This window comes from Callithrix jacchus, chromosome 18 (genome assembly GCF_049354715.1).
Source record: "Callithrix jacchus isolate 240 chromosome 18, calJac240_pri, whole genome shotgun sequence".
Lineage (NCBI taxonomy): Eukaryota > Metazoa > Chordata > Mammalia > Primates > Cebidae > Callithrix > Callithrix jacchus.
The window spans coordinates 35,601,584-35,629,405 of record NC_133519.1 but is presented as its reverse complement, the minus strand read 5'-3'; the positions used below and the strand labels follow the sequence as shown (position 1 = coordinate 35,629,405).

General features: G+C 41.7%; 1 protein-coding gene and 1 long non-coding RNA gene across 9 annotated transcripts in view; one reads left to right on the top strand and one right to left on the bottom strand.

Moving 5' to 3' along the window:
• Positions 1-27,822, top strand: part of POGK (pogo transposable element derived with KRAB domain) — a 339,612-nt gene that overhangs the window by 71,930 nt on the left and 239,860 nt on the right. The window lies entirely within an intron of this gene.
• LOC144580272 (uncharacterized) overlaps positions 1-27,822 on the bottom strand; it is a 222,848-nt gene that overhangs the window by 34,192 nt on the left and 160,834 nt on the right. For 4 of the 6 annotated variants that reach the window (XR_013529568.1, XR_013529567.1, XR_013529570.1 and 1 more), the window contains one exon: positions 118-286. This is a non-coding gene — a long non-coding RNA (uncharacterized LOC144580272). Of the gene's footprint in view, positions 1-117 lie in introns of all 6 variants that reach the window. The other 2 variants (XR_013529571.1, XR_013529572.1) reach the window with 1 other exon arrangement.

Here is a 27,822-nt window from a genome sequence, read left to right as displayed (position 1 = left end):
TTTTACTGGAAAAGTTAACTACGGACAGATTCTGTATCATTTAGGACTTGATATGGTTGCATATTTTGGAAAAACCAAAACAACATTGCATCATACATGCAGGGCTTATTCTCTTACCTAAAAGAAGTCCAGAGGCAAGCAGGGCATAACTGGAATAGCAGTACCATTAAGTCATCCAGACCCAGATTCTGTCTGTCTTTTCTGCTCCACGTTCTGTAGATCATAGATACCACCTTTGAAGTTATCTAATGGTCCGTGGTGGCTGCTGAAGTTCTAGTTATCATATCTTATTCCAGGCAGCAGGAAGGAAGAAGAATAGAAAGACATAAAGGGCACAACTCTCAGTTTTAAGGTGTCTTTCTGGGAGTCCCATATGTTCCACTTAAATTTTATTGACTGGACTTTAATCACAGGACTGGTTTATCTAGCAGGAAGACAGGCTGGGAAATGTGGTCTTTTAGTTGGTTTCATTCCCACCCAAATCTGAATTCTGTTACTAAGGATGAAGAAGAAAATGATACTGGGATGGTAATTTGCAGTCTCTGCCTCACAGGCAAGAATTGGTGCTGATTGGTATTTTAGGGCAGCTATGTTCCTAAGATGTCAGGATTGCTTCTGAGGCTGGACAGGGTTTAAACAGGGCAGAGTCCCAGAGATCTGGGTTTACATGTTTAAAATATCGAAGTTGCATGGAAGCTTTTTTTGCTAAAAGGATTCCACTGCCTAAATTAACTCTATAAAGCACTCTTAGAGAGGAAGAACAATGTCAGTCTATTCAAAACAAGATTGAAGGTGAGGACACTATAAAAAGGATGTGGGGAGTATACCTGGAAGGATGAGAAGTAGAGGAGCATAAAGTAACAACAACAAAAAAGTTACCCATGTGCATGTCCCTGTAGCTAACCAGAGAGGTGACTGTGTTGATTTGTCGATCTCTGAGGAAGTCCCATAGAGAAGGGGTGAAATCTCATTCCTTTGTATACATATGGCTGTACAGAACCCATGTTTGATGTTGGATCAGAACTGATGTTTTAGCAACACTGGATTTAACCACACACTGCAGACCCAACTGACTGTTGTGATCAATAATCCCACTGACCTTCCCAGCCTTATTTTGAGCAAGCAAATGTCTAGGATTATCTGAGGTAGTGATGTATTCAGTTTTTCTGTTCCAGCAGACTCATAAGGACATTTACGCTTGTCAGATCATGTGTTCTGATTTCTAGTACTCAATGCCCTGCCAAAGATTGATTCACTCTTGCCCCATGTTCCCCAGGCCTAGTGCATCAGTAAGTATTTGATAAATGTTTGTTGACAGGAATTGCAACTAATCATGCAATGCAATTGAGTTTTAAAAAACAGTAGTCCTCACTCCCAAACTGTCTTCAGAACCTGTGTGGTAAGATCACCTTATATGAGGCCACATTTTTTTTCTTCAGTGACTAAAATCCTTGGAGGGGTCTCTGATGGCACCTCTTGATGCTGAAATCCTTTCCAAAGAGAGCAGAGCTTTGAAGAAGACCCAGGAGAGGGAACTTCTGTAGTGAGAACTTGCTTGAGAAAAGACTTGCCTTTGGGATAGGCCCGTCTGTCCCATCTTTTTTATCTTGGACCAGATCCTTGGCTATGGCTGCCTCAGGGATCTAAGGCCTTGAGCTCTCCTGCTTCCCTCCCTCAAAATGCCTCTTCTGCCCAGTGAATACCTTCTCCCTCTGTCAGAGCCCTGACTCTGTGAAAGAGGCCATTGCAGGGGCCCTGAAAATCTTGCTGTTTGTATCCCTCCTTCCTAGGTGTCTAGTTCCTGTAGGTTTTGTAGAGGACAACTCTTCTGACTTCTCCTTAGTACTAGAGCTCTCTGCTCTCTGTCACCATCTGAACTTCCCCTCCTGCCATTAGCTCCTGAGATAGGAGGGGAATCGGGGTCGGGGGTAAAGTTTTTCTTGGTACCCCCAGTGGAGTCTTCTATGTATATCTTCTCACAGAATCACTTTGAGAAGGTATCCAAAGCTCTGGAGCACTCTCCCAGCCCTGCTAGCATCTCCAGTCACTGTTTCTCTGGGAAATACATTCTGAGTTGCACATCACCATTAACATTTTTTAAACCCATGGTGTTCAGACGTTGAGGACTGCCTGTGTGTCTGGAACATCATGTTGCAGGGGAAGATTAAACATTAAAATGGGTAGAATGTTCCTGTTCCTATGGGCATGAGCTACTCTGTAGCTCAATTCTAAAGCCTTTGCAGTATAAAGCAGTGCTTCAAAATCTGACAATGCCTCAGCATCACCTGGAAAGCTTGTTAAAAATGCGGAATCATGGGTCTCACCCTAGGATACTCTAACTACAGGGACTGGAGAGCAGATGTATTTTTAAGGAGTCCCTCAGCTGGTTGAGAGGCAGCCAGTGGTTAATGGATATCTATCCATGACAGAGCAACTTTGTATAAGCAGTGCAGAGCATAGTCATTGCATGGTGTTGTGGAATGACACTGGCTCTGGATCAGAGGACTAAATCCAAATGCTGGTACAATCCCTGCAGCATGTACTTGGGCAAATCAATGGAGACTGGGAAGAGCTGGAGACCTTGAAGAGGTTAAACTTTTCAACTAATGTAGGTCACACAAGGCATGAGGCCACTCCCCAAAGGACAGAAGAAAACTGAACGGAGTGAACTAGAATTGGGAGAAGGAAAGAGTTTTGTTTGGGAGTTTGGAGAAGGTAGAGATTGGGGATCTTCATAGTGCTGTGAGATTTTTGGAAGACAGATACAGGGAATATCTGCTGTATGTTTTACAATGTAATTGATTTCACTAAAGACCTACACAATGTCTTAATGTTGTTTGATTTGGGTTTCATTTATTTTGGATGTGACACTATGCTGAGACTAACCTCCAGTTTTACTGAGATTATAAATGTAAATAAAAATACTACCCTTGCAGGATTGTTGTGAGGATTTTAGAAACCCTATTTTAAAATGTCTGTTAAATAGTAGATGCTCAAAAACTGGCAGCCATTATTAGATAGTTAGTAATTATGAAGTACCTACTACATACCGTATGTTGTATCAGGCGTTGAGGATACAGAAGGTGAATAAGGAGCTCACAGTCCAAGTAAGGACAGTAACTTTTCATTAAATGAAGGAAGGGAAATATTTAACTTTAACATAAGCATGTGTTCTAGAAGGTGCTATGTATGAGTTACATATTGCCAGGTCCCTGACTGCGTAAGCTTTGAGTAGAAATCAATGAGAATGAGAACCACGTAGTTTAGATTCTAGCCAGATTCAAGAGTGCTCCAGATGAAAAGAATCTTAAAGAGCATCAATTTCATTTTTTTTCATATTTTTCTGATGAGGAACTGAGGTAGGCAGAGGGAAAGGATTTAAAACTCTTGGTAAATTATTACTATTTTACGAAGTATTTAAAGATGTAGTCATTATTTATAGGGCATTGCTAGAAATTTTTACAAGAGAAACATTTCTTAAAATATAAAATGTCAGTGCTACACTTTACCTAAAAATCATCTGGTTCAACTGCTTATTTTAATAATGAGTACCTGGAAGTATATTTTATTTTGTTTACTGCTGAGTCATAGCTTGCAGGTGACTGTGTTTAAGGTGCTTGGTAAATGGGCTTGGTAAATGATAGTACAGAATGGGGCTTGGTAAATGATAGTACAGAAACCTTGAACTTTTTTTTTTCCCAGAAGAGTATTGATAAACTACTTTCAAAATATATTTTCTTTCCTTTCTTGACTGACTGGTTTTGTTTGGCTACACAGCTAAAAGTCAACTGGAATCAAGAAAGGTGAAAAATGTATAAAAATAAGATATGCCTATATATATACAAAAGAGGTATATGTAAGTTGAATGCATTTGGATGCAGGGACATATGCTTAATAATGGCTCAAGCATCAGAGGTATATAATTATACCATGTAGCAAAAAGTCTGGAGATAGAGGATTCCAGGTTTGGGTTATTGGCTCAATCTGTCATTAGAGAGCCAGGCTTTTAAAAACCTTTCTGCTTTACCATACTCGGTATAATGGCTTTTTGTCCATAGGCAGACAAACCTAAAATGGCTGTTTTAACTCCAAGCATCATGCTTTACACACTCACATTCAAAAAAGAAAAAATATAGCAGACTTTCTCATGATCTGTTTACCATGGAGCAAAATTTCCCCCAGATTCCAGCAGAGTTTTTCTAGTTCTCAATGGCCAGAGCTGTGTTATATACCTTCCAGTTCCCAGCAAAGAGAAGCAAGATTGCCTTAGTGGCTCAGATTAATCATGGTTCACCTCCTACGACGAAGGAGTGTCCCTCTTTCAGATGTTGATTCTCAAACAACTTGAAATTCTATAAATCAGAGACTAGGGATAGCTACTGCGAAGTAAAACAAGGTGTGGGCTACATTATAGATGAGACATAAAGATCCTATAATTTTTTTGACTAATACTATATGTTGTTAAGTATTATTAAGTACATTGAAGGTAAGACTATTTTCTAGATAGGCTAATAGTTAAGTAAATGGGCACTGAAGTCAGACAAACAGCCTAGTTGTGCATCTCAGCACCAACATATACCAGCTGTTCTTCAGCAGTTTTCTCATCTGTAAAAGACAGATGATAACATTTACCTCACAGGATTTCAGGTATTTGGCTTTGTGTATTTTTTCAAGCAGTGAATTAAGAAATATCGTGTAATTATTACGTACTTTAAACAGTGTCAGGCACACAGTAAGAACTCGATAAATGTTAGCTGTCACTATTTTGGAAACATTGGTGCTGTAAATTTAAATTCTGTTTATCTTCATTCAAGTCAAAATTACATAAGACCCTTTTCTATTTCCCAAGTCTGTAGTTGTACTTTTCTCATTATAGAACGTGGCATCTGGCATAAATGGGTCCCCTCCTTGGGGGAGCTTCTCCGTTTTAGCCCAGAAAGGATAGGCAGAATTTTGCAGTGCTTCTTTCTAATTTTCAGACTGCTTTAGAGTGAATCCTATTTAATCAGCTTATTCAGGCCCAGAATCCATTTATTTGATCTCAAATTGGATGTTTGCCTCTCAGGTCCAAATCAGAACAACAATGCAATTTACGTTATCTGCTTTACATTTCTGGCTCCCAGAGAGAAGACTTGGCAAGCACCTCATCTCTCAGGACACTAGGGCACACAGCCCAGTGAGCTTTTTCTCCCAGATCCAGGAAACTGAACCAATCTGGAAAATTTGGAAATTTTCAGAAGACTAACAAAACCATTGCACTGATTCAGATTATGGTATTGATGGGAGGGTGTATTTGCTTGGAATCCAATCGCAGAATTATAAATGTATCTGACAGGAAGTGGGGCTGGTTGTAAGAGGCGGGGCAATCATTGAGCAGATCTGGTAAAGGTCCTTTTACCCACAGTGACCTTGACAAGCTCTGGTACAATTAGTCGTCCATATTTTACTGCTGCCCTTAAATGTATTCCTTAGAGTTTCCCTGAGAGTTCACCAAACAAACAAACAAACAAACAAACAAACCCCTTTGAGGGATTCTGTGCTTGGTAGTGACAGTCCTAAGGCAGGTGCTTCCTGTATAGTGGGCTCCAGATGATAATGGGCAAATATCTGGGTTCCCAATGTGGGTTAAAAGGAAAACTTGCCTCTCTTCACATAAAATTCCAGGGTAAACTCTACTAGGTCCTACCTGAAGGTGTTTTTGCTGACTTTGAGAAAGGTCACTAGCCTGGTAAACTTGGGTTTTAGTTGATCATACTGGAAACTAGGAAGACCTAAGAAGTATTTCTTCAATGTCCAGTATATGCTTCCTTGATTTTCCCTCTCTTTCTTATTTTTCATTTTCCTACTTTTTGTTGAACTGATCTTCTTCCTTACCCTCTTATTTCTGCTAGCTGGGAAAATAGGGATTATATTTCTGTTCTTTTGGTGGTGATTAAAACATATTCAAAATGTTTACTAAGCTATAAATTTTTCTGAGTCTAGTTTTGTGGCATTTCTATTTCTTTTCTGAACAAGAATTCATCCTTTGAAGTGAATAAATTTCATTATCAACCTTGCTAGCTGTTTTGCTTATGTATTTTCCTCATGTGTTTTGGGAATTTTTGTTTGCAGTCTTAGCTTGTGGGAATTTCTTTTTTTTCTCTCACTAACTCTCTTTCCCCTCCCTACAACCTGACACCCCTTTCTGGCAAGCTGTTTTGCAGTTGCCTCCACCTGGCCTTCTCTATCAGTCATCAACTCCCATTCCATCCTCTCTCCACTAGCCCAAGTCCAGAACCAGATCTTATGTTGGTGGCTCAGGCGGTATTGAGAACATTGTATACATAGTCATGAAGCCAGCAGTTGGCTGGCGCCTTGTCCTGATGTGACACCGTCTGCTTCATCTAGACCCTCTAGTCACAGAGCTTTCCACAGTCCATGACCTTCAAGCAGCTGTGTGTTGTAGCTTTTCTTGCTTCCTTTCAAGGGTGGTGGAGTCTGGGCTTAAGAAGTGACCTAGGTTCTGGTTGCCCTGCTTCACGTAGAAACTCTGCTTCTTAGAGGTTGACACAGGGGCCACTTCCATGTCCTTCTGACTCCTGGGCACAATAGCTGTGCTTTAGTCTGCTTTACCACCTCAGATTTCTCTTCTGTCTCTGGCCCAAGGAATTGTAGATCTGATTTCTAAGTGGGGTTAGAAATGTCGTATTCCCTTTCTCTCTATTTTTTCTATTTCTCTCTCTCTCTCTCAATCTGCCCTTGCTGCATGGTGGTGGCTGTGGTAGTGCTCAAACTGTGATCATACAGTGTCATCCTTACTGAAAGTTCTTTATATGTAATAGAAGAACTACACAACACATCCACCTTGCTCAAATCGGTAAAAAGACTGCCAGCCTGCTGAGGGGTGGGGAAGAGGCGGCATGATAGGGCAGGTGTACTGCTTTTGGTCCACTCTATCAGGTAGAGTGACCCCAAACTGAAATTTCCTAAGAATCCAGGTGTGCAGAGTGGAGAAACTGTGGCTAATTGGAGAGTGCTTCCCCCATCTAAAGCTGCTAGTGAGAAGCATCTGATTACTGCCATGAAGGAATGAAGACACTGTGTGAGAGCATCCAATTTGTCAAGAGAAAGAATATAAACAATTTAAAAAGTAGTTTTAACATTTAGAGAAACTGTTTGGACTTTTAGTTGAAGTCTCCCAAGCTCTAAGTGTTGACCACTGATTCTGTGTGAGCTGGGAACATGTGTGACGGTCAGTGGGCCCATGTGCTGCCTGGCTGGTACGTGTCATGTGATGTACTTGTCAGTGACTTTGTCTGCCCTAGTCACCTCTGAGCTTCCAGGGGCTTGAGATGCTACAGAACTTACTAACATTTTAAGTACTGTCCAGTCATTTTAGAAGAAGACAAGCACAACCTGTGTATTATGAAGAAAAAAATTAAATGCTCTTCTGTCTGTCATCATTGGTAAGCATTTATGTGTTCCATTTTGTACATGCAATCCTGTAATTAGAGGCTTGTAAGGCAACACACACAATATGGAAACTGTATGGCCACTGAGCTCTGAGCTTATGGCAGGCTTGGGTTTGAATGCTGGTGCCTGCATTTTCTAGAGATTTGACCTTGGGCAAATTATGTAGTCTCTGTGAGCCTCATTTTCCTCATCTATAATGTGTGGAAAACAACACCTCCTTCATGTGGGACTGTTGTGGGATTAAATGAGATACCACACACAACAGCAGAGTATTAGCACTAGGGGAGGTTTGGTAGCGGTAGTTATTGAATAGCTCAGGTCTACACTTCTGAAATACTGGATTTATTTGTGTCAAAACCTGACCCGAACTGATAAGAAGCTAATTACAATTTTTATATACTCCACTTACCATGAATATTCATAAGTTTCACTGAACAAATATTAATGTGTTTGATTATGGGTGGAGCCCTAGAAACTCTGTCATTTTTCTAAGATCTGAAAAGTTCTGAATTCTAAAACACATTTAACTCCATAGGTTTTGGATAAAGGACAAAGGATCTGCAGTTACAACAATGTATCAGCAAGTAAAGAATGGCACAGTCAAAACTGAACACATAACCACATAATTGCTGAAAGGTGACAGAATGGATAAATGATTAGATATGAGGGGTGTGATTTTTGGGAGGACTTCCTGGAAGAGGTGAACTTTGAGCCTGATCTCAGGAGAAGTGAAGGAACTGCATTGGTGAAGAGGAGGCAGGACATTCCAGGGAAATACATGACATTACTGAATATCTTTCAGAGGCTCCCAGAAAAACAAACTGCTTTCAGGTTTGTGCAATGCCTGGAAGAATGAGTGATCACTTTTACAAAGATACTCAGAGGTCTTGACAAGAAAGAGAGCCCCTGGCAGAGAGAAGCATGAGGACTGGAGTCAGAACATTCCCTTCTGATGAACATTGTTGGGGAGAAAGTTCATTTTTGCCACGGCCCCCAGAGAGACCCTCTGCTTCTCTCTGCACACTCACAGCCATCTTTGTATGACTTCTGCGTATATCAGCAAGGAATTGCTACATTAAAGATGCTCTTCTGGAGCTGAGGTATGGCAAACCAACCTTTCTAAACTAGACATTCCAGATGTTTCCCACTTGCTTGTCTGTTTTTAATAAACTGGAGATGAAACTGAAGAGATGATATGGGTGAGCATGGAGTTGCTATGAGCAAGGGAAGGATGAGACCTGGTTTACATTTCAGAAACAGCACTCTGCCTCTACGTGGACTGGAGAGGGGTAATACTAGACCTAGAAGTAATAAGTCTTCTTTATCACTCTCTTGCAGTACTTAGGAAGTATGCCAGGCATAGGCTTGTTTAACTAATTTTTTCACAAACATGATGCCCATCATGGCACCACCTGCTCCCTAGCATGAAAAATGGAGTACTGATAACATAGTGAAATGTGGTGCTGGCCTCACATGACTCTGGGGGAGGAGCAACAGGCAAGAAACAAGGCGGTTCCACAGGGATGCACAGAAGCTACTCACATTGTCTACAATCACAGGAAGAAAGCTAAGAGGAATCTAAAGGAACAGAAACATGTCAAGTGTGAAGCACAGGCACCTCTGGACCCGTAACAGTGTGGAATTAGCTGGTACTATTGGGAGCAGCTCTGGGCTCTGAGCCTAAAACAGAATTCCCAAGTTTCTCTGATGAGAGGGTGTTTTTATTTTCCTCAAACTCCTGTACTCACAGATGGGGATGGTGGTGCCAGGCAGACAAGGTGGTGACATGAGTTGTGTGGGGACTGAGAAGTCGAGTCACTGATGCTTGGGGGGATTTGGAAGACACATGTGGTGAATCCTTAAGACACTGTGGATCTGTAAGTGCAGCGATTGCTTGCTGATATATGCAGAAGTCATAAAAAGAGAGCTGTGAGTGTGCAGAGAGAAACAGGATCCCTCCCTCAACAGTCCTGCAGGGTCAGGGTCAGTTTTGTTGTTTTTGTTTTCCAATTTTAAGTGTGTTGGAGAGGGCTGCCTCCCTCACTGTTGTGTTGGCTCGTCTTCACTTAAGGGACCATCTTTACTTCCAGTAATAGCTGGTTCTGAGGATGATAATGCCTCACGTGCACAGAGTACTACGTATCAGACTGTCCTGCACACTCTATGTGCTTTATTTCACTTAATCCTTGCAATATCCTTTTGAGGTGGGAACTACAATGATTACATTTACAGGTGAAGAAACTGAAGTTTCAAACAGTCAAATAACTCAAAAACATATGGCTAGTTAAAAGTGGACCAAGAGTTTTGATCCAGGAAGATCTGACACAGCCTGTGCTGTGTCCTCAATAAATAGCATTCCTACCATGTTCAAAACACTACGTCCAATGCAGTGGTAGGGATTTCTAAATGGCTGCACACAAAGCTGTATCGACAAAGAACTATGATTGGGTCAGAGAGAGTGAGAGGACACGAGAAGTCAAATGAAATTAGAACATGACATAGAAACATAAGAGATGCAACAGGGTAGAATGAGGTGAAGAATTCAGACAGAAGAGCCATGGAAACTGAGATGGCCCAGGAGAGCCCCAGGGAGAGGGAGGATGAGGCTTGGGAAGCCGAGGCAGGATTTAGAGTTTAAGACAGTATGACAAGGTATTCCAGGAAGGGAGATGGCTGAAAGGTGTGGGCATGGCAATGTGCATAACATGTTTGGGTGATAGCGAGCAGGACTGTTTGACTAAAGAGAAGTTCATGGGGAACAACAAGGAAGAAGAACTTTGGATTTCAAAACGTGAGAATCCACACGGAGATGGACTAAGGTTTTTTTTTTTTTTTTTTTAATTTTATAGGTAATTGGGGGTGGGGGAAGTGAAGTTTTTTGATGCTAGAGTAATACATTATTTGAAGAGGAGTTCCTGGGAGAATTGTACCAGTGGATCGTAGGGGAGACGTCTGGAAACCAATCTTGAGGCCGGAGTAAGCTCCACAGAGTGGCAGAACTGAGAATCACAGGATCATATGACTTCAGAGTTGACTGAATGGGGGATGTCATGACAACTAACTGTCAGAGGGGGAGGGGGTGTGATTGTTCAGAGTCACTATAGCTAAATTATTTCTTTTTTTTTAAAGATGGGGTTTCACCATATTGGTCAGGCTGGTCTCAAACTCCTGACCTCAGGTGATCCGCCCACCTCAGCCTCCCAAAGTGCTGGGATTACAGGCACGAGCCACCATGCCCGGCTTAAATTACTTCTAATTATGGGCAGTATCTAGATTAGACGCAGGTGGATTTGACTTTGGACTTTGTGCAATGGAAATTTACAACTAATTAATTTACTTGTATTCCTCTTCTCAATCTAATTAATTTCAAGGATTTTAAACAAGTATTGCTTCTTTTGACCCAATGGGACATCTTCTAATTGAAATAGTTGCTTGTGACCGTAGAAGGAAGGTCCTCTATGTACAAACATGCATTCGCCATTTCAGCCACATGACTCAATTTTAGGCCTTTAAAACTCTTCTTGCAGCTCAACAAACCTGGGGCCAGAGCTGCCATCACTTGTAATTGTGCAGGACCATGATCCTTTTGACAATCTGATTTTAATTTTAGTGACCTGATTTTACTTTTACACCCCTGAAGTCTGCTATTAGCTCAGGTTAGAAAACTGAAAGGTTGATAAATAGAGATGAATTGAAGAGGAAATATATATATATATGTATGTATGTATTTGTGGAGAACGTGGATGTACTGAAAGTCACTAAACTGTACATTTTAAAATAATTGAAATGGTGCATTTTGTGCTACATAAATTTTACCTTATTAAAAACATAAAAACACTTAGGGACATTTACCCAAAAAAAAAAAGAAAGAGAGAAAGAGGGAAAAAAAGATATAACATTAAGAAACAAAAAAGTCAACTGAAAGGAAAGGGAAATTCTCCAGGGAGTGACTAGATATTTTAGGAATTAGTTTCTTCCTTTCCTTAAAATGTAGTTCAGGAGTCGTGGCCCCTCGGAGCTGTCACGGGCATCCTGGCCTTTGCTTGTGAGACCACACCCACTCCACCTGCATGCCTAGTCACTGGAAAAACAAAGCCTGGAATTTGGTCTTGTGAGGGGTTCCTTATGGGCTCCATTTAGCACAGGCAAGTTTGTTTTTAGCCACAGGAAAGGGAATGAAGGGGCTAGAGGAGGAGTGTTGTAGGGTGACTTTATAGACTACAGTTTATAACGACATAGCTCGTTTAGACTACAGTCTATAATGACAGAAAGTTTATCTGTAGGCAACCATGGAGCAGAAACAAACTCCAGCTTCTAGTCGACTCTCCAGCTTTTGGGGCATTTGGCCAGACAGCTCTGAGTTTTCTTGCAGCTGCAAGTTTGCTCCTGCCTCTGAGTAGATTCAATCCCTGCCTTAAATCTCTCCTCTCCTTTTCTTCCCACCTAATTTCCTTCTCTGATCTGATTCTGCCCACATGCCACAGGGGCCTGTGAGAAGTGATATATGGTCAGGGTTGGCTGACCAAAGATCAAAGGAGGGCAAAACTATCAGGCCTTAGAGATAATTTAATCTAGACCCCCAATTTTACTGCAGGAAGTGATTTACCCAACGTCCCACAGCTGACTAACAGAATGAGGGCCCAGGGCTTCTCCTTCACTTTCTCCCTTATTTTCCACACAGTTACTGAAAAGATAAATGCTGCAAATTTATGTGAATATGCTTTGTAAATTGTAAAGTACAAATATATATTATATGCGTGTGAATGTGTCTGCGTGTGTGTGGTGTGTGTGTGCATTATAAACAATAGGCTCTGATACCGTAGAGAATGGGTAAGGCCTCTGGCTCTGAAGATTGACACAGGTTTAACCTGCAGGCTCTGCCATCAGCATGCTACTTAACTTCTCTTAGAGCCCCAGTTTTCTCATCTGTAAAATGGTAGTAACAACTGTGTCTACCTTATGTGGTTGGTGGTGGCTCAAGCCTGGCACATAGGTGATTGTCAATAAATATTGTGACATAAATGAATGAATATGAATCTACCTTCTCAAAATATTCTTAAGTGTTAACTTCAATTTATAGAAAGTTTATTTCCACCCCAGAACAGTACTATGTAACAATGGTCAAAAAATACTTGTTGAGATAGCAAGACATGGAATCAACCCAAATCCATCAATAATTCACTGGTTAAAGAAAATGTGGTAAATATACACCATGGAATACTATGCAGCTATAAAAAGGAACATGATCATGTCCTTTGCAGGGACATGGATGGAGCTAGAAGCGATTATCCTCAGCAAACTAAATCAGAAACAGAAAACCAAACACTGCATGTTCTCACTCATAAGTGGGAGCTAACCAATGAGAACATATGGACACAGGGAGGGGAACAATGCACACTGGGGCCTGTTGGGGGGTCAGGGGGAGGGAGAGCATCAGGATAGAGGTAATGCATGTGGGACTTAGTACCTAGGTGGTGATAGGATGATAGGTGCAGCAAACTACCATGGCACCTGCTTACCTAGGTAACAACCTGCACGTCCTGCAAATGTATCCCAGAACTTAAAATAAAATAATAATTAAAAAATACTTGGTGACTTCATCTACAGATCATTCCCTTAGTTCTCTAGGAAATTATCATTTTTAGCTGATGAGTGAAGCCAGGGCAGGGTGACTGGGTACCAACTGCCCAGAGTAAGAAATCAGGGGCCTGGGAGGCTATAAGTGGACCTACAGGAGCATCACATCAGAGCCAACTCACTGGGAGGAGAAGAAAGCTCAAGCTTCCGTGTCCCTGTGGGAGCCGGGGGCTACTGGAAGCTGTTGTAATATAGGTGGGGAGAGGAGGCCAGGGTGCAGTTGGGAAGCATTACTATGTAACTATTTCTGAAAAAGTGGTTTCTGAAGAGTAGGACCTGAATCACCAAGGTGATTTCTTTTCTCCTCTCAAATAAATACTTTATTCCTAATTTTATATTTTTTAAGTAATGAGTTACCTCCAAATTGTACAAGCTTTAGACCCAAATACCCTCAAATCTGTTCTTATATGTTTCCCACATCAGAGCAAACTAATCAAGGTCATCCTTCTCCTTAGAGGGCAAATGTTAAAGTCCAGACCTGGTCTTTGGCAGCAAGTCTACACAATATATAAATATGAATTTTGTGGTCTTTGTTGCTTTATACGGACAGACAAGGCCACAAAAGGCATGGATGTGGTTGTTGTAAAAGAACAATTGCCCTAAACATAGACTGGGACAGAATTTTATGTGATATGAAGTTCAGAACTTGGTTCTGGGAAGAAATTAGCATTCCTGGTAAAATGCTTAACCTATTTTCTGGAAACTGTAATGGGATTAAGACTTGTTCTGGGAAACTAATCACCCACCTACCCAGCTGTCAGTCAAGAGTCTAGACCTTTAACCAAATGTTCTCTTTTTGCCACTAGTCTAATGATTACTGAGCCATTCTACTTTTCTGTATAATTTCTATACTAAGAGGGACTCTGTGGATTGGTCTACTGGAGGCTTTATATCTTCTAGAAAGATCATAATAAATCTTTGACTGATCCCATAACCAAATAGTCTGGCACACTCCTTTCTTCCCCCAACTTGCCATCCTTTGAACTCCCTTGACAACCCCCTCCCACCATGTACATTCTTCTGGCTCTTCTACATTTTGTCATGTTAAATGTTCCTTCATAGCTACCTTCTCTTCCAAACTGAACAGTAACCTTTTTTTTTTTTTTAAGTGCAATGTTCTATTCATTTCTTTCATCTTTCTTTCTTTTCCTTGCTTCACTCCCTGGCAACTGATTCTCGGAGTCTAGAACAGGGCAGGGGCATAAGTAGGACTTAATAAACATTGGACTATGGACTAATTATTTCCTTGGAGGTGCTAGGAATTGAGCTAGTGCTTGATTTTCTTGACCCATCATGCTGTGTCTCAGTTCACTTTGGCCTGGTCAAGGACTGCAGGTGGCAACCTGGGCTCCCACAGCCATAAACCAGAGTCACAAACCATAGACATGAAACCAGAGCCATCAACCCAAAGCCGTGAATCAGAGCTATGAACCACAGCCACAAATTCAGAGCCATGAACTTTGAGTCAAGAATCCACAGCCATGAACCAGAGCCATGAACCACAGCCATGAAGTCAGAGTCACAAACCCAGAGATATTAACCCAAAGCCTTATACAAGAGCCATGAACCACAGCCACAAATTCAGAGCCGTGAACTTTGAGTCAAGAATCCATAGCCATTGAACTACAGCCATGAGCTTAGAGTCTGCAACATGGGAGAGAAGCATAGTGTCAGCTTGTTGGATTCATGGCTTTGGGTGTGGTTTGCAACCTTACAGCCAGTTGTTAGAAACTGACACCCCAAGCCCTTATTTTTTACTTATTAATATTTGAAATTTCACAATCATAGGCAGGAGGAATGGATCTATCACTACCCGATGGTCCTAGAAGTAATCCTTCGACTTGTTCCCTATTACTGAATCAGTTGTGAGCAACTGACTAAAAGGTCTGACTGGGCTCAGATTTGGCTTTTCTCACTCAGTTTGTGTATGACTTCAATTTGTAGAATGCAGACTTACCATTTCAGTATTAAAATGGACACTTTTGATTGAAATGAACACAGTTTTTCAGATTGTAAAGTGAATTGATGACATAATTGCTCAGCATTTTATACTTTCTAAAATTCTTAAGGGTGTAAAGAAGTGCTTTGAGACTGTCTCAAAATTATGGAACCCTCTTGACTTAAAACAGAGACAAAAGGGCTACTCTGAGAATACCGGCATTTTGCTTTCTTTAACTCAAAGTGTAAAAGCGAGAGTCAGCCTTTGGGGCATCGTCTCCCATGCTGCAGACTCATGCCTCTGGTTCATGGCTATGGATTCTTGACTCAAAGTTCATGGCTCTGAATTTGTGGCTGTGGTTCATGGCTCTGGTATGAGGCTCTGGGTTAATATCTCTGGGTTTGTGACTCTGACTTCATGGCTGTGGTTCATGGCTCCGGGTTAATAGCTTTGGGTTCATGGCTTTGTTTCTGAAAGAAACAGCTTTGGTGAACAAGTCTTAATCCCGTTGTAGCTTTTCTATTTAGGTGAATTTAGTCCAAGTAGCTATTTTTTGCTTTAGACATCCTCTGAGGTTTGTGAGGTAAGTAATCTAAATACAAAAAAAATTAGCTTTAGATTTTGATTTTTTTTTTGAGATGGAGTCTCTCTCACTCTGTCTCCCAGGCTGGAGTGCAGTGGCACCATCTCAGCTCACTGTAACCTCTACCTCCTGGGTTCAAGCGATTCTCCTGCCTCAGCCTCCTGAGTATCTGGGATTACAGGCATGCACCACCACGCCCAGCTAATTTTTGTCTTTTTAGTAGAGACAGGGTTTCCCCATGTTGGTCAGGCTGGTCTTGAACTCCTGACTTCAGGTGATTCACTCGCCTTGGCCTCCCAAAGTGCTGGGATTACAGGTGTGAGCCACCACGCCCAGCCGATTTTGATGTTTTTAATTATGTAAAATAGAGTAAGGATGAGTACAGGAAAAGAATACAACTTATAAAAGTATGTATCTGTTTTTCCTCTCTACTTTTTCTGCAGTGGAGAGATGTTAAGTTTTAGTTCATAAAATAAAACTAAAAATACTCACCTGACTGGATAGTTGTAAAATACTTGTCAAAACATAGTGTTTTATGAATTACAAAGGGCTGCGTGAATAGTTGTAAATGTTCTTATTGGCAATAAGTGTATCAGGGGATCTGCTCATCTCTGTCCAGCCAGGGTATTCAGCATACAAGGATCCTGAGAATTGTAGGGTAGGCAGATGGGAGTGGTGATTGGGCCCAGAAACAAAGCCTCACAGCCTAGGCTGGGAAAGGAGTCTGCGTACTCATCGGGACCTGGTCCTGGAAACTGTCCCAGGCCCCAGAGTAGGGGTGGGCTGCACAGTGCCCCTCTGATATTTCCTGGGCCACAGTCCACCTCTGTGCTTAGTCTGGTATCTGACCCTCGGACACTAAGATCCCTTTCCTTTCTTTGTTTCTTTTCTCATCTCAATTCCTCTGATTTTAGAGCCTTCAACACAAAAAAGCTGATTAAATTCCTTTTTTCCATAGTGGGGCTTCTTGGTCTGTCAGGCAGGACCCAAACTGTGGAAAGATAAGAGTGTTTATTTTTTCTGGAGCATGGGGATGGCCCAGATATTGGAATCACCATGCAGCCCGACCAGTGAGTGGTGGGTGGTCAGAATTACCTTTCTTATCTCGTAATCTTGCCCCCATGCGGCTTATGACATATTCTTTTCTAGCAAATACAGCACTCTTCCCTCAAAAGAATTCTTCTTTCTCTATCCATTAGACGTAAAACAAACTAGTGAAGAATGTGTCAGACAGAGCAGATGTAAAATGCCCCCTCCCACTTTTAGTACATAGAAATGTTCAGTTAAACATTTAAAAATTTGTATTTAAATGCATAGCTGAGCTTGAAAGACAGAGAAGAAAATCTTCAGGTTTCAGAAAAGAAGAGGAACAGAAAGTGTTGGGGTAAATGGGAACTGATGCTAGAGGACACGGATAAAGGCCTTCAGGCAGGGTGGAGATTTTTCTCCCATCTGGAAACAGGAAGTGAGACCTCAGGCCTGTGCAAGGTGGAGAGTTAAAAGGGAACCACCTGCATTGAACTGGGAACCTCAAAGGGCTGCTCGTTCCTTGAAGCAAAGACAAGAAATAATCTGATCATCTGGGGAGCTTGCCATCTGTTTGAGACCCTCTGTGGAAATAATGTCACCTTAGAGAAATGAGAATTCTAAGTAAGAATCACGATTGAATATTTAGTCAAAATGTTGCCTTACCTTTATACTGCAGAATACTGATTTGAGAAATGGAAGTGAAAACTGTCCAACCAATAAAGCTACTAGAGAACTGTCAGAGGCCACCATGGAACCTCTCTACAGAGGAGCCCACAATCCTGGGCATATGAGTGGTCCATAGGAGAGAAGCTGTGTTGCTGATATGCTTAATAGAAAGAAAATCACAAACCATACTAGCATATACATTCCATGAAGGAAAGATAATCAAAACAGGAAAGAGTAAAACTAAATACCCTGAGAATTGGAGAAAGCTAAACAATCTCTAAAATATTATAAAATAAGAATCTATAAAATTTTAACAATATGAAGAACTTACTGTGCACCAAGCACTATTAGAAGAACTTTAATGTGTTGCCCTTCTGACCAGTCCAGTGAGTTAGAGACTATTACTAGCCCCTTTTTACAGAAAAGAAAACTGAGGCAAATAATGGTTAACTAAGGTCACACAGTTAGTAATTAGTGGAGTCAAATTTGAACAGCAGATTCACTGCAGAACTTGCCTCTTAACCACTGTTGGAGACACTGAAGCTGCCCACCTTACCTGTTTTCCCTTCCAGATAGAGATGGAATTATAGCTGGGTTTATGACTGCCCACCTATGCTACATTTCACAGTCGCCATTGTAGTTAGGTGTAACCACGTGGCTCAATTCTCTCCAATGGGAACAGAAGTTATGAGTGACACTTCTGGGCTGGCAACTGAAGATAGTGGGGGTTTCTCTACGATCTTTTCCTTTCACACTGGCTGCAATCCAGTTGTGTGATGCCCCAGTTCCAATCAGGCACATGAGGATAACACCCTAGGGATGACTAAACAGTACTTTTTAAACCGTTTTCTTAATTTTAACTTTTGTACACTTTTTAAAAGACAGGTTCTTGCTTTTTCACCCATGCTGGAGTGAAGTGATGCAATCTTACTGCCTCTACCTCATTGGCTCAGGCTATCCTCCCACCTCAGCCTCCTGAGTACCGTGGACTATATAGGCATGTGCCACCACACCCAGCTATTTTTTTCCCCTCCCAGAAATGAGTTCTGTGTTACCCAGGCTGGAATTTAACTCCTGGCCTCTAACTCCTGCCTTGGCCTCCCCAAGTGTTAGGATTATAGGTGTGAGCCACCATTTCCAGACACCATAAAACATTTGTTTGAACAAAAATAAATAAATGGCAACTAGCTTCCTTTATGTATCATTATTAAAATAATCATTTCAATCAATGTTAAAAAAAAAAAAGAAAAACAGAAGGAATCTTGGTTCTTTAATAACTGCATGGGTCAGAAAAACTCATTGACCTATACTATTTACCTTGCATTTGTACATGAAAGAGAAATACCTCCCTCTAAGCTTGAGAGTTACTGTTTGGTCTGTGTTACAGCTTTAGTCCCTCTTGAAAACCAATTACGTTGATCGAAAAAAAATTCCAGATCCATTCTTTGGCAGGCAGCTATACAGTGCTCCATACCATGAACACACTGTGAATACAGATAGTTGAAGGTAAGGGACCATGAGACAAGAACTGGTCAAAATGAAAAGAATAGATGAGTTTAAAAAGGAACAAAACTGAATTTTTAGAAATGAAAACCATGATGTCAAATTTTCATGCCAAAAGGTTTTTTGGAGGAATTTGCTTCTGAGGTGCTGGCAGAGTAAATGATCATGATGACATAGCTAGGGCAAAGGAGTAAGTTTTGATGGATCTTGAAGAAGCCTAGGAAAGATGCTTGAGGGAGAATCATGGGGATCTGTGGACTGTAGAGTGCAAAGACCAGGCCTGCTATGATGGCTGGGGGTTGGGGGAGCTGGTATTTTCAGAAAGCGGGCTGCTCTGGAGGTCAATGCTTGATTTGGCTCTAATGACACTTGCCTTGTCTACTCTTTGGTGGGCCTCAGAGAGTTCCCTCAAGCTCTGCTAATTCCTCCTGGGTTAGATAACCGTTATTCTCTTGGTGGTCTGGATGGGAAGAGCCCACAGAGACATCCTGAGCACATCAACTCTAAATAACGTTCTTTCTCATCTTTATGATGAGAAAGCTCATATCAGCACTCTAAGAAGCAGGGCTGACAAAGGAAAAAGAAAAGGCACAAATGGCACAGAGAAGATGTGCTTCAGTACAGTTTTAATTTTTTTCCCCAAACTCCAGCATCCCTTTATGATTAAAACCCTCAGCCAAATCAGCATGGAAGGGATATAACTTAAGCTAATAAAAGCCATCTACAGCAAACCCACAGCCAACAATATACTGAACTGGGAAAAGCTGAAAGCATCCCCTGAGGACTGAAACAAGACAAGGATGCCCACTTTTACCACCTCCATTCAAACATGGTACTGGAAATCCTAGTCAGAGCAATCAGACAAGAGAAAGAAATAAAAGGCATCCACATCAGTAAAGAGGATGTCAGACTGTCACTATTTGCTGGTGATATGACTGTACACCTCAAAAACCCTCAAGCCTCATCTAAAAAGCTTCTAGAATTGGTAAATGAATTCAGGAAAATTTCAGGATACAAAGTTAATGTACACAAATCAGTAGCTCTGCTATACACCAACAGTGATCAAGCTGAGAATCAAATCAAGAACTCAACTCTTTTCACAATAGCTGCAAAAAAAACGAGAGGTACTTAGGATTATCTTAACCAAGGATGTGAAAGACCTCTACAAGGAAAACTAAATGTCCTTTATAAACTGCTGGTCTCTGTCCACTTTTATGGGCCACTTCAAGGCATCCTTTGGAAACAATAGGAACTAGCAATGACCACTCACTTCTATTTCTTTCTGTTTCTTAGTTTTCCTTCTAGCATTCAGGCCCATCTGCTGTAGGACTGCTGAGGTCCACTCCAGGCCCTGCTTGCCTGGGGATCACCTGCAGCTGCTGCAGAACAGTAAGGGTTGCTGCCAGTTTCTTCTTCTGCTATCTTTGTCCCAGAAGGATACCTGCCAGATGTCAGTCTGAGCTCTCCTTTATGAGCTGACTCTTTGGATATACCAGGGTCAGGGAGCTGCTTAAGGACACAGTCTATCCTTTATAGGAGCTCACATGCTGAACTGTGAGCTCTGTTGTTCATTCAGAGCTGCTGGGTAGGTACGTTTAAGTCTGCTGCAGCAGAACTCATAAACCGCCCCCCTTTTTTTCTCAGGTGCTCTGTCCCAGGGATTTAGAGCTTTATTTATGAGTTTCTGTTGTGCTGCTCCCTTTTTTCAGGGCTGCCCTGCCCAGCGAGGAGGCAGCCTAGTCACTGTCTGCCTGCAGAGGCTTTGCTGAGCAGCTGTGGGCTCTGCCCAGCTGTGGTGTGAACTTCCCTGCAGTCTTGTTTATATGGGTACAGTTAGAACTGCCTTGGCAATGGCGGCCCACCTCTATAATGGCAGACTCTCTCTGTAATGGCGGGCTGCCTCAGCAATGGTGGACCACCTCCATAGTGGTGGTCTGCCTCAGTAATGGCGGATGCCCCTCCCCCACAGAGCTGGACCATCCTGGGTTCAGCTGTGCTTGCTGTGAAACTCTCAATCCAGAGTGTTTCAGATTGCTGTTTTTTTAGTGGGGGTGGGACTAGCCGAGCCTGATCACCTGGCTTCCTCCCTCAGAGCCCCCCTTTTTTTTTTTAGAGTTGAATGGGCAACTCTGTGTCCCAGGTGTTCCCATCCTGTGATGCTTCTCTGCCTAGGAATCTCCTGGTCTGTGGGCAATAAATATCCGTCCGGAAATGCAGCATCCACTCACCCTCCATGCTTTTGCTGGGAGCTGCAATCCTGAGCTGCTCCTAATTGGCCATCTTGGATCTCCCACTCACTTCTAATTCTAGGCCTCTTGCTTTTTTTTCATGTTTCTTCTTCATATCCTTAGTTTGAGGAACCTTCTAGAATCATTGCCTATGGCTTTCCTGGCAGACTGAAAACTGTAAGAATCCTGGCCTTGAGGGCCATGGGATTTGGTGATCCTGGTTTACCCAGGATGAGGGATTTCCTAAGACTCTGGATTTTCAGTGCTAAAACTGGGACAGTCCCAGGAAAGTCAGGATGGTTGGTTGCCCTACTGACAGAATTTGTGCATGACCATAATGCCTCTGCTCCAAGGAATGTCCTAGGTAACTGAGGAACTTATTTTGGAGCTGGAGTCAGTGGAATATTACCAGACTTGACTGAGTTTTTTCTGCATCTCATACTTTTTTTTCTTTTCCTGAGTGTGGAGCAGAATGTAAGAGAGCTGACCAGTGGGAGAAATACACATTTCACAGCTGTGACAATGGTTACCAACACACCTTTCACCCCTACAATCTATCACTATCTACTCATTCCTCCAGATAAATTTCTAAAGTTTGCTTTTGTTAATGACAACATAATCCAGATACACACACGTCTAGGCTAATGGCCCATTTATTTCCAGCAGTATTTGAAACAGTGAAATTCATAATCAGGGATTCTAGGCTATCCCTTGGAAGAGACCAGCCTAAGAAATGCTTGTTGCACCAGAGTTGGGTAATATATTTGGTGGGGGATTAATTCATTTTCTCTTTGGGATCTGATTCCAGTGCTTTGACTGGGCACGATGTCTGTCCTATATTTCTGCACAAGTATTTGCACTTTTATTTATTTGTTTGGGCGGGCAGAGAAAGGGTACTTTTTTTGTTGTAAAAAGACTAACATGTATACAGCCAGTGGAGTTAGCTTGTACTGGCTCACAAAAGTCAATTGTTAAATTTTGAGAAGCCTATTATTAAAAATTAAACAAACTCAGCCATTATTAAAATTATATTATACAAACATAATTATATTAAAAACAAAGGTAATAAATACTTAAAACCCATCATTTAATTATTATTGATTATGTATGTTCTCAAGTTTATATGTTTATTGTTATTTGTATGGTAGCAATACTTCATAAAGAAATACCACTGTGCATCTCTTCTCAACTCTGTATTCAGTGGTATCAGACTGGTAGCTGAAGTCAGCTATGATGGGAGTATTTATGCCACAGACACTGGCGCACACCAAAAATCAACTTCCTGCCTCTGAGAGTCTGTTGTTGAAGATATACCAGCATATACTCACATAATTTTTGGCAATAACACAACAACAAATCATATACCAGAATATCACTGTGGAAAGTTGTTTATTGAGCTCTTGTTATATGCTGGGCATAGTTCAAAAAGCTTTGTAAATATTTTTCATTCATTCAACAATGCTGATTTATTATTATAAATATTCCAGGTATCATCATTATTTTTATTAGCTAACACTTTGGGGGGTATTTGCTGTATGCCTGGCATTCTTCTAAGACCTTCACATGTATTCACAGACAAATCCCTAGGATAAAGCTTTGAAGGAGGTTCTGTTGTTATCCTCACTCTACAGATGAGGAAACTGCGGAACTTAGAAGTGAAATAATTTTTCCAGTTTCATAGAACTGGTAGTTTGTACATCAGTATGAGATCTCTCACAACTTGGCTTTGGAGCCTGAGCTCTTAACCACTAAATATTGCCTTTTGATGGCTGTAGGCACCATAAATGTAGCAGTGAAAAGGCAAAGTCCCTGCCTTTCAGGGCTAAATTCTGATGGATGGGGTGGGGGAAGAGATATGTTAATCGATAAACACATAAATATATAGATATCAGATAGTAATAATTGCCATGAAATAAAAACAAAGCAAGGTAAGGGTAATAGAAAACACTAAAATTGGGAAAGCACATTTCTGTATTTATTGATTTTTAACTTAATATTGTCCCCATTTTACAGAAGAGGAAACTGGGGCTCAAAGAGGTTAAAACCACACCAACGAATACACAGCTAATAAGTGGTAGAACTGGGATTTGCACCTATAGCAGCCTGGTTCCCAAGTCTGTGCAATTCCCTCTACATCACATGCCTGACTCTCTGCTTCTTGAAGCTCCCAGGTTACCATGCCTTTGGTTTAAGCTTGATTTCATGTGCAGATTCAGCTCAGCTGGAATCTGCCTTGTGTCCATACTTCTTTGTTTCTCTGCCCCTCCACAGCCGTATGAGAGAATAAACAGATGTTCAGTTCACAGTGGTGCTGCAGTCTGCATGAGTGAGTGTAATGTTTAAAATGTGGAACCAATCACATGGCCCTTCTCCACGTTGGTCAGGGTGGGGGCTTTGTCAGTGAAAACAGACTTATTGTGGCTAATATAGGTCGCAGGTGGGAAAGGACAGGGACTGACAAAGAGTTTAACTGGATTCCATTAGCACTCAAAACAAGCTCAGTGAATAGGCATTGCAGGGGTTTGTAGGAGCTGCTCTTTAAAGCACCCCGCATCGCCCCATTGGAAGTACTGTATTTAATGTCAACTTGCTTTGACCTTTAGTTTTGGTGGCATTTACTAATTCTATGGAAGCAGCCATTTCTCATGTTCCCTGCAGCTTAATAGAAATTCAGACCATTAGTTAAACCCAGACCTAATCCATGCTGAAGGGAAAGTCTCTAAAATGTGTCCTCGCAACCTGGGGAAAGATACAGGATGCCCTCCGCTCTTTTGGTTCATTTAAATTTCTGACACCAGGGGAATCAGAAGGAAGTGGTATTTTAATAATAGGTCAAAGAATCAGTTTGACATTTTTTGGGAGGCCAACAAAAGCCAGATTTCTCAAAGTGGGCCTGACTCTTGGATAGAAGAAAGCTCCCTGATTACAAATATTTCAGGGTTCCTTGTTACTCAGTGATAGCCACTTCTATGTCTGTTTTCCATTGTTACTATAACAAATTATCACAAATTTAGCAGGTTAAAACAACACTCATTCATAATCTCACAGTTCAGGCATAAGTCCTTTGGGTTTACAGTGCCCAAGTGAAGGTGTTGAGCAGGTGGGGCTCTTAACTGGAGGCTTGTGGGTGGGGTGGGAAGCAGGATCTGCTTCCAGGCTCGTTCAAATTGTTAGCAGAATTCAGTTTTTTGAGTAGTAGGAGCAAGGTCCCAGTTTCCTTTCTGGCTGTCGGCTGGGGGTTGTTTTCACTTCTGGAGGCCACCATATTCCCTCATCTTCAAATCAGCAATGGCAGGTCAAGAATCTTTCTCACATTTTGAATCTCTTTGACGTTTCTGCCGCATTTCTCCTGCTTCCAGGCAGTGAAAGTTCCCAGCTTTTGAGTTCGCCTATGATTAGATTGGATCCACCTGGATAATCTAGGCTACCATTCCTTTTTTTTTGAGATGGAGTTTCGCTCTTGTTACCCAGGCTGGAGTGCAATGGCGCAATCTTGGCTCACTGCAATTTCCGCCTCCTGGCCTCAGGCAATTCTCCTGCCTCAGCCTCCTGAGTACCTGGGATTACAGGCACACGCCACCATGCTCAGCTAATTTTTTGTATTTTTAGTAGAGACGGGGTTTCACCTTGTTGACCAGGATGGTATTGATCTCTTGACCTCGTGATCCACCCGCCTCGGCCTCCCAAAGTGCTGGGATTACAGGCGTGAGCCACCGCGCCCGGCCTACCATCCCTTTCTTAAGGTTTGTAATCTTAATTACATCTGCAAGTCCTTTTGTCATGTGATGTACCATGTTCACAGTTCCTGAAGATTGGAACATGGACTTTGGGGTGGGGAAAGATTCTGCCTATCATACTTATCTCCTTGACCTCTGTGGAGCTCAGATACCTGGCTCACAAAATTCTGTAGGGAATATTTGTGAAGGTGCTTTGAAAGCTAAAAGTACGATACAACTGTGAGGTGTGAGACTTGTCTTAGAGGTGAGAATAAACAGATGTATAGTTAGGTCCACCAATTTTGGGTGAAAATGAATGTTTCTAATTATAATTCTTCTGCCTCTTAATATTATACTAGTTCTTATAAGGATATTAACTCACTCATTCTTTTCATAGTATTAATCGAGCACTTACAGTATGCCTGGCACAATTCTAAGTACTGAGAATTAGCAGTACAGAATAGGCAAAAATTCCTCCTCTCATGAAACTTATATTCCAGTATTGGAAAACACAAGATAAATTATACCATACATTAGAAAATTGAAAATGTTATGAAAAAATGTAAATGAGGAGGGAGAAAGGAAGTAGCCTACTGGGCTAGGAGTAGGTTGTAGCTTTAAATAAGGTGGTCAGATAAGGCCTCACTGGGAAGGTGACCTTTAAGCAGTGGCTGGAAGGAGAGGTGAAGAAGTCAGAAGAAAATGCGGAAGATAGAAAGATGAGCATTGTCTGGGCTGGATGCTGTAGCTCACACCTGTCATCCCAGGACTTTGGGAGGCCGAGGTGGGCAGATCACAAGGTCAAGAGATCAAGACCATCCTGGCTATTTGAGAGGCTGAGGAAGGAGAATCACTTGAACCTTGGAGGGGGAGGTTGCAGTGAGCTGAGATCGCGCCATTGCACTCCAGCCTGGTGACAGAGAAAGACTCTGTCTTAGGAAAAAAAAAAAAAGAAAGATGGGCATTGTCTGTATGTGTTATGTGTATAGATAGGTTGTTTTGTTTTGCCACAAGAGTGGATGAGTTCTCAACAAGAGGAAATTCAGATATGGAATAGAAGAACGCAGATAAGCGAGTCCCAAGGTACTCCATGGTTAGATGGCAAGGAGACCAGGAGGTGCCAGCAAGGGAAGAAGGTGAGAGTGAGCAGCTGGTCAAGCTGGGCACAATCAGGAGAGACCGATGTTCTAAGCCAGTGTTTCCAGGTGAATGGCTTGTTCATCTGTGTGAAATGTTGCTCATGCGACAGGCAAGATGAGAAAGGATAAGTGACCTTTGGATTTAACAATTTGAGGTCTCTAGTTTCTGTGTCATGAAAACAACAATCTAATTGGAGAACCTGCAGAGAAAATGGGAGGAGAAGATTTGAAGATAGCAGTAAGTGTAGAGCACTCAGGAATTCTGAAGAGGAGCAAAGAAGTGGGGAGATACCTGGGACCATGTGTGGACAAGAGATTTTTTCCAAGATCAGATAGCATGTTTGTGTGCTGATGAGAATGAGGAAGTAGAGGACAAATAGATGAGTAGGAGACAGAATGGCCATTTCTTTGACCTGAAGGAGACGGGGTCTAGAGTAGGAGTTGGCCTTGAATGGCAGGACAGACAACTCATCCATCGTAACAGGAGGTGAGGCAGAGCATACTGGAGTAGATGTAAGGAGGGGGATAGATGCAGAGGTGAGAAGTATGTGGACATGCTTTTCTGGTGGCTTCTATTTCCTCAGGAAAATAGGAAGGTCATCAGGGAAGGGTTAGGGAAAGGAAAAAGATAAAAGAGATGGCCCTCTTGTGGTGTGGCTATTGATGAACAGGAGTTGAGACCCAAAGATCTACCTCAAAAGGCAATGAACGGACTGGGCAAGGTGGGTCACACCTGTAATCCCAGCACTTTGGGTGGCCAAGGTGGGTGGATAACCTGAGGTCAGGAGTTCGAGACGAGCCTGGCCAACATGGTGAAACTCCATCTCTACTAAAAATACAAAAATTAGCCAGGCATGATGGTGCATGGGAGGATGAGGCAGGACACTTCACCTGAGGAAATTCTCCCTTCATTGTCAAACAATTAGGAGATCCAAGATTGACTTGTAGGAAGAGAGCTAGTGATAGCACATATGGATATTTCTTACTAAATACCTGTTTAATCAGCACAATTAATCCATTACCTAAATTAGTATACACAACAACCCATGAAATTAGCAATTACTGTCCTCAGTATTATGCCCATTTTACAGAGGAGAAAACTGCAATTCAGGGTGTTTCAAAAATTCATTCAAATTTTTACAATTAGTGTATCAATTATAATCAGATTAGGCTGTCCATATGTGGTTTGGTGGCTTTGCTTCCTGGGGTCCTTGGAACCTGGGCTCCTTTTATCTCTTCATCTTGTGTATGGCATTTATTCATCCATTACCTCATGGTCCAAGATGGCTACTCCATCTGTGGTCAACATGTCCCCTAACCATTCTGCAAGGCGGAAGAGATTCAGAAAGGGAAAAGATATTTCACCTGTCTCTGAGGAGGGTTTCTGGAAACTTCCATTTGGCATTCTGTATATATCTTATTGGCCTGAGATTAGTCCCATGACCACATTTGGCCACAAATGATACAGAGAAATGTAAACACTATTTTGGATGGCTAGTCCCAGCTAAATTTTCATTATAATGGATAATGTATGGAGATTCCCTACTCAGGGGACTTGTATTCTCTGTCAGTATTACTATAATTAACCATTTAGCTGCCTTGCCTTCTCACTTCTCCCTGGTTCCCAATGTTCATGTCTCAGAATTTGTTTCTCTATTCCTATTCACTAACTGTTGAGTCCCAGAATCCAATACAAAAATTTCTTCACTGCCTTTTGAGGGAGGTAACAGTGCAGTAAAATAAGCAAGAACTGTGAAGTCAAATAGCCTTGGCTTCAAATCTAGGCTTTAGTACCTACTGGCTCTGTCAGTGTGAGCAAGATACCGAAATTCTCTGACCTCCTGTTGCCTGCCGGTTGATAAAATTAAACCTAATTTACAAGGCTGTGGAGAGAATGAAATGAGGTAATATATATGACTGTAATTGACAT